This window comes from Ranitomeya variabilis, chromosome 8, assembly GCF_051348905.1.
Source record: "Ranitomeya variabilis isolate aRanVar5 chromosome 8, aRanVar5.hap1, whole genome shotgun sequence".
Taxonomy (NCBI): domain Eukaryota; kingdom Metazoa; phylum Chordata; class Amphibia; order Anura; family Dendrobatidae; genus Ranitomeya; species Ranitomeya variabilis.
This window is the reverse complement of record NC_135239.1, coordinates 204542984-204561638: the sequence shown is the minus strand read 5'-3', so window position 1 is coordinate 204561638 and position 18655 is coordinate 204542984. Positions and strand designations below refer to the sequence as shown.

At 40.2% G+C, this 18655-nt stretch overlaps 1 protein-coding gene across 4 annotated transcripts in view; it reads right to left on the bottom strand.

Annotated features, from left to right (window-relative positions):
- LOC143787556 (laminin subunit beta-1-like) overlaps positions 1–18303 on the bottom strand; it is a 64616-nt gene extending 46313 nt beyond the window's left edge. Inside the window, exon 1 of one of the 4 annotated variants that reach the window (XM_077276407.1) lies at positions 18188–18303. The gene's annotated coding sequence lies outside the window, so the exon portion shown is untranslated. Of the gene's footprint in view, positions 1–2607; positions 3033–15084; positions 15161–15983; positions 16272–18187 lie in introns of those variants that run through there. The other 3 variants (XM_077276404.1, XM_077276406.1, XM_077276405.1) reach the window with 3 other exon arrangements.
- Positions 18304–18655: the final 352 nt, after the last annotated feature.

The window sequence follows — 18655 nt, the reverse complement described above, 5'->3', positions numbered from 1 at the left end:
ATCCACCGATCTGTCAGGATCAAGAGTTTCACTTTTCTCAAAATCACGTACAAACTTTTGTGTTTTAGTATTTTAGATATTTTATTACCTTAATAAAAGTCTTGCAAAGTATTTTTTTTTTTTTAAACATTTTAATTTCACAATTTTGGGATTTTTAAACTTTTTACTTTCACAATTTTTGAATTTTGTTACTTTCTCAATTTATGGATTTTTAAAACCTTTTTTTAGTTTCCAAATTTAATATTTTACTTTTCCTGTTTGTTTTAAACATGTTATTTTTCAATTTTGAGGATTTTTAAAACTATTTTACTTTCCCATTGTTTGAAACTTTTTAATTTTCTATTTTTTTCTAAAACACTTTATTTTTCATGATTTTTTATTCTTTAAACATTTTACTTTCCCAATTTGTTTCACTTTTAAAAGTTTTTTTACTTTACTAATTTTTTACGTTTTTTTTTCTTGTAAAATTTTGGCATTTGTGAAACTTTACTTTCGTAATTTTTTTTTTTTTTCTTATTTGGGAAACTTATTTTTCTCAGTTTTACTTGTGGACCCAAGCTGATTCTTAAGGTTTCATCATGTAAGGCTAAGAGAGCGGTGAAATGTAGGACTCGAGCCAGTCCATACGTGGTCCCTAAGACAACTGAAAAGTCCAATATATACACACTGTGGTTGTGTTAGGGGCAAATATCCCCATTCACAGTTCACTTTAATCCATAAGGACCAAACATTGATAGACAACATACAGTATATGTACACGTTGTTGTGCTGAAATCCCAAAACGCTTTTCATCTCAGCTAAAAAAAAAAAAAATATTTATCACTAATTTGAGCAACATAAAATTATGCAGAAATACATTAATATCTCTATATCTGAGCCAAAGAAGACTAATTAGATGGAAAATAAACCTTCCTAATATATTATATTACCGCCACCTGGAGATTCTCCCAGGAATGTTCATTAGATGTGAAAATATATAGAACAGAAATGTAATTAAATGATAAGTTGTATATAAAAGGAATTTATGTACAAAAAAGTCGATATTTTGATATGAGATGGATTAACAAATACATGATAAATAGATAATTGGATTAATCTATCAATCTGTCATCTGATATTTATCTAATATCTATGTATTATATCTATTTCTCATTTCTAACTATATCTATCATCTATTATCTATCATCTATCTATTATCTATCATGTATATTATCTATCAATTATCTATGTAGCTGTTATCTATTATCTATCTATTTATCATCTATCTATTATCTATCATCTATCTATTATCTATCTATCATCTATCTATCTATTATCTATCTATTTATCATCTATCTATCTATTATCTATCTATCATCTATCTATCTATTATCTGTAATCTATTATCTATCATCTATCTATTATCTATCTATTATCTATCATCTATTATCTATCTATTATCTATCATCTATCTATTATCTATCTATTATCTATCATCTATTATCTATCTATTATCTATCATCTATCTATTATCTATCTATTATCTATCATCTATTATCTATCTATTATCTATCATCTATCTATTATCTATCTATTATCTATCATCTATTATCTATCTATTATCTATCATCTATTATCTATCTATTATCTATCATCTATTATCTATCTATTATCTATCATCTATCTATTATCTATCTATTATCTATCATCTATTTATCATCTATCTATCTATTATCTATCTATCTATCTATTATCTATCATCTATCTATTATCTATCTATCTATCATCTATCTATTATCTATCTATCATCTATCTATTATCTGTCTATTATCTATCATCTATTATCTATCTATTATCTATCATCTATCTATCATCTATTATCTATCTATTATCTATCATCTATCTATTATCTATCATCTATCTATTATCTATCTATTATCTATCATCTATCTATTATCTATCTATTATCTATCATCTATTATCTGTCTATTATCTATCATCTATTATCTATCTATTATCTATCATCTATCTATTATCTATCTATTATCTATCATCTATTATCTATCTATTTATCATCTATTATCTATCATGTATATTATCTATCAATTATCTATGTAGCTGTTATCTATTATCTATCTATTATCTATCATCTATCTATCATCTGTTATCTATCATCTATCTATCTATTATCTATCATCTATCTATTATCTGTCTATTATCTATTATCTATCTATTATCTATCATCTATCTATTATCTATCTATTATCTATCATCTATTATCTATCTATTTATCATCTATCTATCTATTATCGATCATCTATCTATCATCTGTTATCTATCATCTATCTATCTATTATCTATCATCTATTATCTATCTATTATCTATCATCTATCTATTATCTATCATCTATTATCTATCATCTATCTATCTATTATCTATGTATCATCTATTATCTATCTAATTTTCCTGGCCCTTATTACTTCTGGTGCTTCCCCTTTGATAAGTTCTAGACATCTCCGAGGAGTCTGAACCATTCTTGCCGGTTTCTTCGTCCTCACTTCCTGACCCTTCCGCAGTTTTCTCCTCTTTCATTATAACATCTTCTATTTCTAGATAAAGTCGGTTACCTTGAAGTTGACGTCACGGACACTTTGCCTCTTCCACAACTTGATGCCAAAGACTACAACTTGCCGCAAATTTAAAGAAGCCAAATTCGGAGTCTTATCGGTGGGAGAGGGTCCGGCCCCCCAATGATGCATAGGGGGGTGTTAGACCAACTTACAGCGTGAGAACACTAGCAATGTGAAAACAAACAAGCAATAGTGCAGCGAGCGAGCAGGACTGATGGGGCAGCGCTCCCTCCCTCCGGCCCTGATCCTAAATGGAACGATTCTTATTCAAATTGGTACTGTCACTGGTGAGCGCAGGGCTGAAAGGGGAGCACATGGTTTCCAAGCTACAGGAATGCAGAGACTGATTTTTTTCTGCTCCGTGGGTCATACACTAAGCCTGCACTCTCCATCGCTTTTTATTCTGGACCGTATGGAGCCCCCCCTCCATCTCTGGAACTGGAAAGTTTTACAGGACTGGCAGCTGCTTTATCAGCAAGCTGCAAATATATTCATTGCCTCTTTATAAACATATAAACTTCAGGCAATGAACCGGGGTACAGAGTCTTATAGGGAATTGGGAAAAAAAACATGGCTGCTTTCTTTTGAAAACAGCGCCACCCTTGTCCACAGGTTGTGTGTGGTATTGCAGCTCAGCTCCATTAAAGTGAATCCAGTCTGAGAGGCTGAAGGGGTCCAAAATGGATCATCCCAATGGGAAACTCAAGTTGGGTCATTTCTTTGAAGTCTGTAACAGAGCATTACTACATCTGAATTTAAAGAGTTCCTGTTATTCACCATAAATATGTCATCGATTACCTGGCGTAAATGCCGCTGTTCTCCTGAATCTGGAGATGTTGTTTTTTCCTCCTGCGCCTTTCCATTCCGTAGATAAGACCACCTCTTCCTTGTATATAGATCTGGTCTTTTAAGCATGGGCGTGCTCCTAAACTTTTCTCTGTGGGTGTGTTCTCAAGGATGACACCCACTTGGCTAAAGAGGCAAGAATTATATACAGGGAAGAGGAGGCCATATCTCAGGATCGGAGAGGTGCAGGAACAAAAGAAAAGCAGCTCCGGATTCAGGAGAACAGCAGCATTTACACAAATTTACATAATTGTGGCAAGTGACAGGTCTTCTACTTAGAACGTCCAGTTTTCTAGTACTGTGTGGTCTACTGGCTTGGTAATCCTCTGCACTTTTTTCAATAGCAGTCAGGTGACAGTAACTTCATCAGTCGTCAATCAGTCTCCTGTCACAGTGTTGACCAAGCCTCCATTACTCGGCACATACTGCAATTTTTTTATTTTTTACAGATGCTGTTATGTTTGCATCATGAACTTGTTGAAATGTAATTGAATTCATTCTTCCCTCTTCCCGTGAAATGTTCCCTGTGCCATTTGCTGCAACACAACTCCAAAGCCTGATTGATCCACCCCCATGCTTAATGGTTGGCGAGATGTTATTTTTCCAGAAAATTCTGTGCCTTTTTTTATCCACTCATACCTGTGATCATTGTGGCCAAAGAGTTTTATTTTATCCTCATCGGTCCACAGGATTTGTTTCCAAAATGCATCAGGCTTGTTTAGATGTTCTTTTGCATACTTTTGACTCTGAATTTTATAGTGAGGACGCAGGAGAGGTTTTCTTCTGATGACTCATCCATGAAGGCCATATATGTGCAGGTGTCTCTGAACAGTACAACAATGTACTACAACTCCAGAGTCTGCTAAATCTTCTGAAGGGCTTCTGCAGTCAGGCGGGGGTTCTAGTTTGCCTCTCTAGTAATCCTGCGAGCAGCTCTCACTGAAATTTTGCTTGGTCTTCCAGACCTCATCTTGACCTCCACTGTTCGTGGTAACTACAATCTCTTAATTACATTTAAAACTGAGGAAAGCTTTGCTATCTTCTTATAACCTTCTCCTGCTTTGTGGGCCTCCACCATTTCCAGAGTGCTAGGCAGCTACTTAGAAGAACCCACGGCTGCTGTTTTTTGGCACAAGGTTAGAGGTGGCTGGGTTTTTGTAAAGCTGAGAAGCTTTCATCACCTGATCTTTCCCAACGATGATAGAGAACAAGCCATAACCCTAACAGGCTAATGAAGGTCTGAAACCTTGGTCAACGTTATCTGAGCACACAAATCTCCAAGGGTGCCCAAACTTTTGCATTGGCCCATTTTCCTTTTTGTAATTTTTCAAATGTAAAAAGTGACTAATATATATATATATATATATATCATCTTCAGCCCTTTTAGAGATAAGTTAATCTTCAACTTACTTAACTGTTGACAGAGACAGGAATTTTGTCCAGGGGAGCCTAAACTTTTGCATGCCGCTGTAAATCTGATTGTTAAAAGGGTTATACAATGACATGTCTACTATCTTTCGGAAACAGCGCCACACCTGTCCACGTCCGGTATTACAGCTCCATTTAACATGGTATAGCACTAAGCTGCTATACCACATGCAACCTGTAGACAATGGTGGCGCTGTGTTTGGAAGAAAGCAGCCAAGTTTTTCTGACAATAGTTTTCTATTCACCTTCATACTGGTGACTCCCAAAAATTAGTCAGCGACAACCACAATTGAGAGTTATGATAATATAGCGCCATGATTGACCGTGTTATACTATTAGTATTATTATTGACCCTTTTCATTCTAACCATCCCCCTTATAGCAGAAGTCGTCTTCCTAGGGTGGCACAGTTGGCCGGGCACAGCACAGTCCCATGTTTAATTGACTATTGTGCACAAATTGGTGCCTGAATAGAAGAGGAAACACCAACAAGCCCACGTCACCGTCTGGCAGAGCAGCTAATTAATGGGGAGCGGAATGTGCCCCTCCGGGAGATGAGAGAAGTGAAGCCAAACCAGAGGTTATAGGACACCTTCTAATTTGCTGTGTTAATTGCTGAGTTCTGGGCATATCCTATATTGTCCTGATACTGATCTGAATGGTGACGACTATTGGGCAGAACAGACGCTGGAGGCAGCTATGTCGTATTTCCATTAGGGGAAGAACATAAAATGGAAAGATCAGTTGTCGGATCGGGGCAGGATTTGTGGTGGTCCCTGGGCAAATTATGAGTGGGTGCCCCCGCTATGTGTTATTAAAGGAATGAAATAGTAATAATTGGGCAGCACTATACAGTGCCCAAATATTAGCATTATAAGGTGCCCAATAACTAAGTAGTACACAAACAATAGTATAGGACGGTACCCAAATAATAGTGTTATAAGGTGACTAAAATAATAGTACCATGCAGTGGCTAAAAAATAATGTTATATGGTGCCTAAAAATGACCAATAGTAACAAACTGTGAAAATAATAGTGCCATAAATTGCAAATAATCCCATAAGGTGCCTAGTAATTACCTTGGAGTGCTCAAATTGTATCACGTAGTATCCAATAAACAGTGCCCAAATAATAGCACCACAGAGTGCTGAAAATACTGCCATAAGGTATTTCATAATTACCATACAATGTCCAAGTAATAGTGCCTTAGAATTAACATGTAATGCTAAAATGCTTGTTGTACACTGCTTATTTTATTGTGACATAGTAAATACACTCACCGGCCACTTTATTAGGTACACCATGCTAGTAACGGGTTGGACCCCCTTTTGCCTTCAGAACTGCCTCAATTCTTCGTGGCATAGATTCAACAAGGTGCTGGAAGCATTCCTCAGAGATTTTGGTCCATATTGACATGATGGCATCACACAATTGCCGCAGATTTGTCGGCTGCACATCCCAAAGATGCTCCATACAAGGCAGGATGGATCCATGCTTTCATGTTGTTTACGCCAAATTCTGACCCTACCATCCGAATGTCGCAGCAGAAATCGAGACTCATCAGACCAAGCAACGTTTTTCCAATCTTCTACTGTCCAATTTCGATGAGCTTGTGCAAATTGTAGCCTCAGTTTCCTGTTCTTAGCTGAAAGGAGTGGTACCCGGTGTGGTCTTCTGCTGCTGTAGCCCATCTGCCTCAAAGTTCGACGCACTGTGCGTTCAGAGATGCTCTTAGGCCTACCTTGGTTGTAACGGGTGGCGATTTGAGTCACTGTTGCCTTTCTATCAGCTCGAACCAGTCTGCCCATTCTCCTCTGACCTCTGGCATCAACAAGGCATTTCCGCCCACAGAACTGCCGCTCACTGGATTTTTTTTCTTTTTCGGACCATTCTCTGTAAACCCTAGAGATGGTTGTGCGTGAAAATCCCAGTAGATCAGCAGTTTCTGAAATACTCAGACCAGCCCTTCTGGCACCAACAACCATGCCACGTTCAAAGGCACTCAAATCACCTTTCTTCCCCATACTGATGCTCGGTTTGAACTGCAGGAGATTGTCTTGACCATGTCTACATGCCTAAATGCACTGAGTTGCCGCCATGTGATTGGCTGATTAGAAATTAAGTGTTAACAAGAAGTTGGACAGGTGTACCTAATAAAGTGGCCGGTGAGTGTATATCACTGTCAGAGAATACTAAATAATAGTGTTATATGGTGCCCACATAACTCCACTACCATATGAAGCTTTACAGTTTAAAGCAATCTCTTGTGTCACAAATAATCTGTATAACAAATACCGTATTGTTTTTGTGGATCACAGAATAATATTCTGACCGTAAATGGTGGAGGCTCTTGGGGATTTTGTTCCCTTTTTATCTGTTCATTAATCAATATAAGGTCAAGAAAATAGAAAGACAATGACCTCATATCAGAACATCTCAGAAAAAAAAAGTCTGGGGAGTGTCTCAAGTCAGATTGGCTTCTTTTTTTTGGCCTGTAGATACATTTTTGTGTGACAGCATCAGTTTCCTAAACAGAAACATCGACTATATTTAATATTTCCTGTTGACATAATCCTTGAAGGAGCATCAGTGGGATAATATTTTCTTAAAGACAAAAGCCCGGCTGATCCTATTACAACATTTGACCCCAGTAAGAGAACTAATGTCAAACAATTTGTCTTACCTGGAGGCAAAAAGTTAGTAGGGTTCTAAAGGAGTCTGGAAAAGCAAAACAAAAGACAAAGACTTTGGTAGTGCCTAAAGGACTACTCCAGCCGGGTTACAATAAAATAATGCCTTACTAGGTGCTGGTGGAGGTATTTGGTGGCAACAATAGCATAAAGTATCAGCTAGATGTATTGTGCATTTAGAAAATGGGTACTGCCATGGGTACGGTAAGTACAGAATCACTTTCTCACACCTCTTCTGCCATGGAAAAAAGAAAGAGGTCAGCTGAGTGTTATTTTAAGTGAAATCATCATCATATTTGTGAAATCAATACATGAGTTATGAGGACACGATATGATAGAATTATTGACTCCTCAATAGCACTATTGTTTGGTAAATATATAGAAGTACTATGAGGGCTCTATATGGTAGTATTTGAATTCTGTACAGAGTTACAAAATTATGCTTTACTAGGTTTTGTTGGATTTATTAAGTAACAATTATAGATATATTGAACATTTAGGAAATTGGGCACCGCCATGGGTACGACAACTACAGGAGTTGATTCTTACACCACTTCTGTTATATAAAGAAGCTGAGGATATTGGACAGTGTGTCAAATTAAGTTACATTACCATATAAATGTATTGTAGACCCCTATTAATGAAACAGTATAAAGACCAGCTATGGAAAACCATCTCCACATTCAAAAGCAGGTCCCGGGAATTATCATATAATAGAATTGTGTGAAATAACAACTATACAGTTTTCTATATACTACTCAGCATTGATCTAAATGGTCGTATTATTTGGGCTGAATACTTTATGCTCTAGTATGTGGGCACTACATGGTAGTATTATTTAGTCATTATATTGCAGTTATATTTTCACAATATGACAGCTTTATTTGGGCATTAAAGATAATAATTGTGATGTAAATACACAGCTCAACAAAATAAAGGGAACACTAAAATCTCACATCCTAGATATCACTGAATGAAATATTCCAGTTGTAAATCTTTATTCATTACATAGTGGAATGTATTGAGGACAATAAAAACTAAAAATGATCAACGTAAATCACAACTAACATCGCACAGAGGTCTGGAGTTGGAATGATGCTGAAAATCAAAGTGGAAAATGAAGTTACAGGCTGATCCAACTTCAGTGGAAATGCCTCAAGACAAGAAAATGATGCTCAGTAGTGTGTGTGGCCTCCACGTGCCTGTATGACCTCCCTACAACACCTGGGCATGCTCCTGATGAGGCAGCGGATGGTCTCCTGAGGGATCTCCTCCCAGACCTGGACTAAAGCATCCTCCAACTCCTTGACAGTCTGGTGCAACGTGACGGTGGATGGTGCGAGACTTGTCCCAGATGTGCTCAATCGGATTCAGGTCTGGGGAATGGGCGGGCCTGTTCATAGCTTCAATGCCTTCATCTTGCAGGAACTGCTGACACTCCAGCCTCATGAGATCTGGCATTGTCTTGCATTAGGAGGAACCCAGGGATAACTGCACCAGCATATGGTCTCACAAGGGGTCTGATCTCATCTCGGTACCTAATTGCAGTCAGGCTACCTCTGGTGAGCACATGGAGGGCTGTGTGGCCCTCCAAAGAAATGCCCCCCACACCATTACTGACCCACTGCCAAACCGGTCATGCTGAAGGATGCTGCAGGCAGCAGATTGCTCTCCACGGTGTCTCCAGACTCTGTCACGTCTGTCACATGTGCTCAGGGTGAACCTGCTTTCATCTGTGAAGATCACAGGGCGCCAGTGGCAAATTTGCCAATCCTGGTGTTCTGTGGCAAATGCCAAGCATCCTGCACGGTGTTGGGCTGTGAGTACAACCCCCTTCTGTGGACGTTGGGCCCTTAGACCAACCTCATGGAGTTGGTTTCTAACCATTTGTGCAGACACATGCACATTTCTGGCCTGCTGGAGGTCATTTTGCAGGACTCTAGCAGTGCTCCTCCTGTTCTTCCTTGCACAAAGGCTGAGGTAGCGGTCCTGCTGCTGGGTTGTTGCCCTCCTACGGCCCCCTCCATGTCTGCTGGTGTACTGGCCTGTCTCCTGGTAGCGCCTCCAGCCACTGGACACTACGCTGACAGACACAGCAAACCTTCTTGCCACAGCTCGCATTGATGTGACGTCCTGGATGAGCTGCGCTACCTGAGCCACTTGTGTGGGCTGTAGAGTCCGTCTCATGCTACCACGAGTGTGAAAGCACAACCAACATTCAAAAGTGACCAAAACATCAGCCAGTAAGCATTGGTACTGAGATGTGGTCTGTGGTCCCCACCTGCAGAACCACTCCTTTATTGAGGGTGTCTTGATAATTGCCAATAATTTCCATCTGTTGTCTATTCCATTTGCACTACAGCATGTAAAATTGTCAATCAGTGTTGGTTCCTAAGTGGACAGTTTAATTTCACAGAAGTTTGAGTTACTTGGAGTTAGATTCTGTTATTTTAGTGTTCCCTTTATTTTTTTGAGCAGCAATGAATGAGTTCTATAAAGGCACTATGTTGGAAAGCTTATATAGAAATTGTTTTGCGGTAATATTTGGACACTATGATGCTTTTCATTGTGCCATTGAATAGAATATTGTGATATCTTTATACAAAAAGGTTATGAGGGCACTAAATGGAATAAATATTTAGGCACTGTATTGCGGTTTTATTTGGTCATTGTATGGGAATTTTATTTGGGCATTTCAATATAAATATCGTGTGGTGCATATATCAAAGCGGCATATAAAACTTTGGGCACCCCAGGGCCAAAATTACTGTTATTGTGAATAGTTAAGCAAGTTAAAGTTGAAATGATCTCTAAAAGGACGAAAGGTAAAAATGACACACTTCCTTTGTATTTTAGGCAAAATATATATTATATTCATCTTTTACCTTTTAAAAATGACAGGAAAATGAGCATATGAAAAATTTTGTGCACCCTTCATAGTTAGTACCCTGTAGCACCCCCCTTTGCAAGTATCACAGTTTGTAAACACTTTTTGCAGCCAGCTAAGTGTCTTTAATTTTTTGTTTGATGGATTTCCATCTATTCTTCCTTGGAGAATTCTTCTTCCAGTTCTGTGAGATTCCTGGGGCGTCTTCCATCCTCTGCTATTTTGAAGTCTAGCCATAGATTTTCAATGATGTTCAGATCAGGGGACTGTGAGGGCCATAGTAAAACCTTCATCTTGCGCCTTTTGAGGTTGTCTATTGTGGATTTTGACGTGTGTATAGGATCATTATACACTTGTAGAAGCCATCCTCTTCCTCATTTCACCCTCAGCTTTTTTACACATGGTGTTATGTTTGCATCAAGAATTTGTTGAAATTTAATTGAATCCATTCTTCACTCTACCCATGAAATGTTCCCTGTGTCATTGGCTACAACACAACCCCAAAGCATGATTTATCCACCTCCATGCTTAATGGTGAGATTTTCTTTTCCTAACATTCTGTGCCCTTTTTTCTCCACACATACCTTTTGATCATTGTGGCCAAAGTTCTATTTTATCCTCATCGGTCCACAGGATTTGTTTCCAAAATGCATCAGGCTTGTTTAGATGTTCTTTTGCAGACTTCAAACGCTGAATTTAATGGTGAGGATGCAGGAGAGGTTTTCTTCTGATGACTCATCCCTGAAGGCCATATATGTGCAGGTGTCTCTGAACAGTAGACCAATGTACTACAACTCCAGAGTTTGCAAAACTTTCTGAAGGTCTTTTGCAGTCAAGCGGGGGGTTCTGATTTGCCTCTGTAGCAATCTTACGAGCAGCTCTCACTGAAATTTTGTTTGTTCTTCCAGACTTCATCTTGACCTCCACTGTTCCTGGTAACTGTCATTTCTTAAATCACATTTCAAACTGAGGAAAGGACAACTTGAAAACAAAACACTTTGCTATCTTCTTATATTCTTCTCCTGCTTTGTGGGCCTCCACCATCTTCATTTTATTAGTGCTAGGCAGCTGTTTAGAAGAACCCATGGCAGCTGGTTTTTGGCACGAGGTTGGAGGAGGCTGAGTTTTTATAAAGCTGGAAATTTGCATCACCTGGTCTTTCCAATCGATTATAGTGAACGAGCCATAACCCTAAGAGGCTAATTAAGGTCTGTAACCTTTGTCAAAGTTATCTGAGCATACAAATCTACAAGGATGCCCAAACTTTTTCATTGTCCCATTTTCCTTTTTGTAATTTTTAAATTGTAAAAAATTACAACAAATATATATTGTTTAGAATCAAAGGAAATGTGTCATCTTTAACTTTAGGCCTTTTAGAGATCATTTCATGTTCTTCTTGCTTAACTGTTCAAAATAACAGTAATTTCGACATGGGGTACCCAAACGTTTACACGCCACAGTATACGGTAGTATTATTTCTGCACTCTCCTTTGGTGTTATTTGGACACTGTATGGCAGTTTTATTTGAGCAGTGAATAGGATTATTGTGTGGTCGATATGTGGAGATGTTATGTCACTATACAGTAGTAGTATGTGAACTCTCCATGGAGCCATATTTTAGGCGCACAGTTTGGCAGTATTAATTCATATACATAGCACTTTATATTATGAGAAAAGGAATGGAGAACAGTGATGCCCTTCTATAAAAGATGTGTCACAGCTGATGCCATGAGGCTAATTTTGACCCATTCAGGAAGCAGGGGTGGCTTGGTGGCCACTTGGCCCAGTAAGATCCAGGACGGGGTACAATTATATCCTCTGCACCCCTTTAAGTCACAGATTATTGAATGAATAGAATTAGGGTTTACCATACAGCTAATTAAAAATATCCCCTTTGTCTTAAGCCCTTTATTGTACATTTCGGTGACATGCCCACCCTGCCGGGGGCCGATGGGTGAATTGTCCTCTGAAGGATTGCCATTTTCTATTGAAAAGAATAAATGAGGCCTGGTCACAGTTTGCTTACTGTGGGACTGACCTGTGACCCGCATCCCTCAGCCAAAATCCAATTCGGATGGATGAGAGCTATTATAATTTTAGAGCTTAGACTTTGGGTGTACAAACTTTTGCAATGATGTATTATGTCCCATTTGATGAATAAACATTACTTTTATAATATTTGATATATGTATCACTGCATGAGAACTAATGGTGACTGATAGTGAGAGTAAGAAAAACTATCACTCCCATCATGCCCTGAGACTGAGAAACAAGTCTCCCATCCTCTTTACAGTGGGCCTGTGCTCATTACCGCCCCCTGCTGTATAATGTTGCAAGTCCCGCTCCTTGGAGAAAGTGACAATTACTCTGTGCACATTTCTGACTCAGGAAAAGTGGTTGTCAGGTTGTGAATTTCTTTCTTCCATAAAGCGCCCCCTCTGGTCTGCAATAAGAACCTGCATTGGAAGAATATTGATGCTTGATTGTACTTAAGAGTCGTTGTGTGTATTTACATAGCGAGTCTCCTTTGATGTGGCTCGGGGTGGGCTGCCAGTTGTTTTGCACCCCTTAATCTGTGTCCATTATTGAACCCCTTTTCCCTCAAGTGCATGTATTGTAATTTCACAAAAACTGATGTAATTATAGTTTGCGCTTTGGCTTCTTTCACACTTCAGTTGTTTGGCGTCAGTCACTTCCGACATAGTGACGGATCGACGGAGCCGTCACAATTGTTGAGAAAACGGTTCCAACGGATCCGTTTTTTTGACGGATCCGTTACTTGGGGGTTGTCTGGGAAAAGTATCTACTTTTTGGAGCATGCGCAATTGAAAAAACGGATTGGGGCGACGGATCCGCCGAAATGACGGTCGCGACGGATCCGTCGCCCGTAGGCGGCCATTCTATGGAATGACGGACGCGACGGATCCGCTGCGAACCGTCATTTCGGCGTTGACAAAAAACGTTTCAATGTCCATCTATATCTAGACAACGTCCGCCAAATTTCGACGGATCCGTCGCATGACGGATGGAACTGACGACCATCCGTCACAATCCGTCGCCAATGCAAGTCTATGGTAAAATAACTGATCCGCCAAAAAAAATGACGGATCCGTTATTTGAGGAAACTGGCGGTTTTAGACTGACACCAAAAAACTGAAGTGTGAAAGAGGCCTTTGACGTCCTGGTTTTGTTTTGCTTTTCACTAAATTTTTTAAAATAAAAAGTTACTGTATATGCTGTTTATTTTTTTTAATGTAACAATTTTATTACCCTCGTCCTATCTGTTACCTAAAGCCTAATCCTAAACCTAACCCTAGCTCTAATTTTAAACTTAGCTCTAAATCTAACTATAACTTTAAGCCTTATCCTAGCCCTAATTCCATACATAATTCTAGCACTAAGCCTAACCCTAGCCCTTACATCTAAACCTAAGCATAACTCAAAAACAGTATCTCACCCTAAGAGTAATAAAAAGTGTAAGTTTATAAAATCAGTTCTTCTGATGAATTAAGACATTTTTTAATCTACTGTATGTGCAGTTGATTCAATATCAATACTGACTTCATTCATTCCGTGCTATTCATGTATCATCTCCGTCTCTTGCTGCCTCTGCACAGCGCAGCAGTGTAAAGGAGTTTATCATTGGCTGCTACACTCTGCATGGCACTTAATTTAACACACTTCCTAATATCCTTAGCTTTTTTTATATAGCCGAAGAAGTGTAAGAATTGGTTCCTATAGTTGCCGTACCCATGGCGGTGCCCAATTTCCCAGATATTTGACTGAGATGACAAAGTTCACTTCATTATACTAAGCTTTGTCATTTTGGTTACTGCCCTTACAAAGTGCAGCAGCTGAAGAAAAACTAATCTCACATGTTGATCTCTGCATTAACAACTCCAGGTAGGCACTCACTCTGTTCTTGCAGGTGCCGATCACTTCACAGTGCAGGCGACATGGAGAAAGTGCGATTTTGACATCGTGTCACTTTTAGATCCTTTCTGAGTCATTACATTTTTCAGAAATCCTAAACTTTGTTTTTCCAATCCAAACCCCTTACATAGTTAGAGATGAAAAAAATAAACTCTGTCTTCCTGCAGTCACCACTAGAGGGAGCTCACTGCAATCTGATAATACATTGAGCTCAATGATAAATCTGGATTCAGAGGGCTCCCTCTAGTGGTGACTGCAGACAGCCAGGCTTTTATTTATGTCTATGCAGAGAATTTGGAGCTCTGAATCAGGTAAACTAATTGCTAACACTCTAAAGAGATATTTATAAATGAATCAGCACTAGATTTCTATCCTAATTAGTGGAGATTGTCCGTATTCATGGTGATGGGAGTACAGACATTTTTCTTACTGTATCCTATATAAACATGCAAGTAAAAACAGGCACGTATTGCCATGCTCATTCACATGTCCCGGCAGGCCTGGCACACATAGCCCTCGTTATTATCCCACAATTCAGTATGATGAACGTAATATAGAAAAAATCAACAGTGCATTAAATCCACAGCAAATCAGGTCTGAGAAAATGTTGCAATTCTGACAGTAGTCTGCACCTGTGGAACTACAACTCCCAGAATGCTTGCAAAAAAAAAAAAATCTATAAGACTTTTACCTGGTGTAATTGCCGCTGTTCTCCTGAGTCCAGCATTGTTTTTCTTTTCTTCCTGCGCCTCTCCGTTCCTGAGATATGACCCCTTATATCCTGTATATAAATCTAGTCTTTTAAAAAAATAAAACAACAAGTGGGCGTGGTCCTCAAGACGAGAAGAGTAGATGACCACGCCCACTTGGCTAATAAATGTGGACTTATATACAAGAAATAAGGGTCAATATTTCAGTAACGCAGAGGTGCAGGAACAAAAGGAAAACATCACTGGATCCAGGAGAACAGCGGCATTTATACCAAATATATATATATTTATGACAGGTGGCAATTTCTACTTAATTTGATAAGGGTCTGTCTGGGAAGTGGACAGCCCCCCTTTAAAAAAATATATAATGAATGGCTGATATCGGAAGAATAGTGTTATGTTGTATTCCATTAAATATCAAAATCTACCATAATGCAGTAAACAAATAAATATGTCAAAGTGTCAACGACAGAAATGATATTTATCCAATACAACAATGTAGTATAATATAATAATACACGGACGGCTCCCTACAACTGCAGGAAGCTGCAAATTATCACCTCTAGTCAATCAGACTACATACATCCCGACCCCTAGAAATATGAAGATGCAGCAGAGCCAAGTTTGTTAATGACCCTCGCTCAAGATGTGTCATCTGCAATCTTACATAGGACTGCAGGTAAACCTATTGCCTTACCTTTGACGCAGAGGACAATCGCAATAAACAGATAAAGCAATGCCTAATAAGAGTTAGATGACAGACTCAGCTCTGCTACATCTGTATCAGGCAAAGTTTTAGTGCAGCAACAATGTAACTTGTTTCATAGATTCTGATATAAAGTCTTAAAGGAGCAAGAAATAAGGAAGTTGTGAGAGTCACCTGCTGCTCGGGAGTCCGGGGTGGAATAAGCCGCCTCTTGCTCAGTCCTGAGGATTATCTTCCTTGTGATATCTTTTTTTTTCATAGCTGTGGGGTGTATCCTGCATGCTGCTGCGCCCCTGCCAAGAAGAGAACTGGGCGAGACCTGTCGCTGGGTTTTCCTGCGGTTATTATTCCCTGTTTCCTACACGTACCTGATTACCTCCGGGTGATTAATGTGCCCCGCTCTTTTTTTTTTTTACCCTCTGCAGAGATTGATCCGGGTACTGCCAGAGAGCAGATGGGATCGTAGCAGCTTCGGCAGGGTGTAGAGACAAACACGGGTGTATGGTTTCGGCTTTTGTAAGTTATAACCTTTGATATTGCGGCCATTGTTCTGCGGCTCATATTTCACTCAGGTGTAATGTTTCTGCAGATGACATAAATGCGCAGGGTTGTTAGTACAGAATATGGGGCACCCTGAGAATATTCCGTACTGTGCACAAGTTTTAGGCAGGTGTGAAAAAAATGCTGCAGAGTAAGAAGCTTCCAAAGACAGAAGTGATAATGGTTTATTTGTATCAATCAGAATTCGGTGACCGCCCATCGCCTCCATCATCAGTACCTGGTGACTGCCCGTCGCCTCCATCGTCAGTACCTGGTGACTGCCCGTCGCCTCCATCATCAGTATTCGGTAACCGCCCGTCGCCTCCATCACTTCTCAATCACTTGTACACAGTTGTTTTAGGAGGTTGTTCCAAACATTTTGGAGAGCTGACCCCAGATCTTCTGTGTGAGGCTTGTGCGGATCCTTCTGAGTCTTCTGATCCCAGACAGACTGGATGATGTGAGATCAGGGCTCTGCGGGGGCCGGATCATCAGCTCCAGGACTCCTCGTTCTTAATGACAGTGGCCGGATATTGGGAGTCGTTGTTAATAAATTTGGAGCCAATCAGATGCCTCCCTGATGACATTACATGTGATGGATAAGTATCTGCCTGTATTCCTCACCAATGAGGACACCACTAATCCTGACCAAATCCACAACTTAATTTACTGAAATGCAGCCAGAAACTTACAGGGTCCTCCACCATGCTTCACTGTTCCTGCTGACAATCATTATTGTGCCGCTCTCCAGCCCTTCGGAGAATAAACTATCTTCTGTTACAGCCAAATATTTCACATATTGACTGATCAGTCCTACAGAGTCCCCATAACAGTGAAACCCGCAGAGCCCCATAACAGTGACACCTACAGAGCTCCCATAAGTGACATCTACAGTGCCCACATGACAGTGATATCCACAGTACTCCTATAACAGTGACACCTACAGTGCCCCATAACAGTGACACCTACAGTGCCCCCCATAAGTGACACCTACAGTGCCCCCCATAACAGTGACACCTACAGTGCCCCCCATAACAGTGACACCTACAGTGCCCCCCATAACAGTGACACCTACAGAGCCCCCATAACAGTGACACCTACAGTGCCCCCCATAACAGTGACACCTACAGAGCCCCCATAACAGTGACACCTACAGAGCCCCCATAACAGTGACACCTACAGAGCCCCCATAACAGTGACACCTACAGAGCCCCCATAAGTGACATCTATAGTGCCCCCCATAAGTGACACCTACAGTGCCCCCCATAAGTGACATCTACAGTGCCCCCCCATAACAGTGACATCCACAGTACTACCATAACAGTGACACCTACAGAGCCCCCATAAGTGACATCTACAGTGCCCCCCATAACGTGACATTCACAGTACCCCCACGTCGCATACAATTAACATATAATTACACACATTATATATATATATATATAGGAACATAGATATTTCAAAGTCACCAAAAAGCAGTTTCCTCTTCCTAATTGTTGTGGTTGTTATGGTAACCAGGGGATGAGCCCCTCCGGCACAGGTGGGGTTAACAGGCCTTCTCCAGGTGGAGAGTTCCCAGGGATGCGGATCTGTCCTTTGTGCGTCTGTCAGAGGCGCCATCTATAGGGGAAGGCGCTGAGTACATAGTGGAAGGTAAACACCCGGCTTGTGCCGACATCTGCCGGGAGCTGCCGGAAATCTACAGGTTTTATGTACATTTAGGCTGGCGTGTACCTGCAGAGGCCCCTACGGGTAAAACACTGAAAGGTGTAATTCCTCATTTCTCCTGTGGAGGTGCTGCAGGGAAACTGAACACAGCGGATTGCTGGTGGTCTCACCATGTGCACTGATACCAGGGTGCTGCTGCATGGATAGCCGTTCCCTGATATAAAGCTGTTGTGGCTGTTCCTCCCGCTCTGCAGCAGGATGTTTGTTCCCAGCTCCCCACCTGGGCAGGTATTACACTAATATTCCGGCATCTCGCAGCGGGCCTGGCTCTGTCTGGGCACGTCCTGGGTACATTTCCTATCCAAAGACTCTCAGAAAAGAAGAAAGCACTGAGCGCGATAAATGGTATCAGCCACCCGGGGAGCGAATCCTCCGATTGTGCCTGTGACTATACTGCCACCTGGAGGCAACTACAAGTATTACAATCCGCTACAACCACCTTGGTTATACCCATTACAGGGCCATAATGGGATGCCAGTGGTAGAAAAGGCACACAACGTTGGGGGATCAGGGCCTAGGACAGATTTTGCTTAACATTTTACTAAAAATTAAACTAAAAAAATTGGGATTTTGTTCAA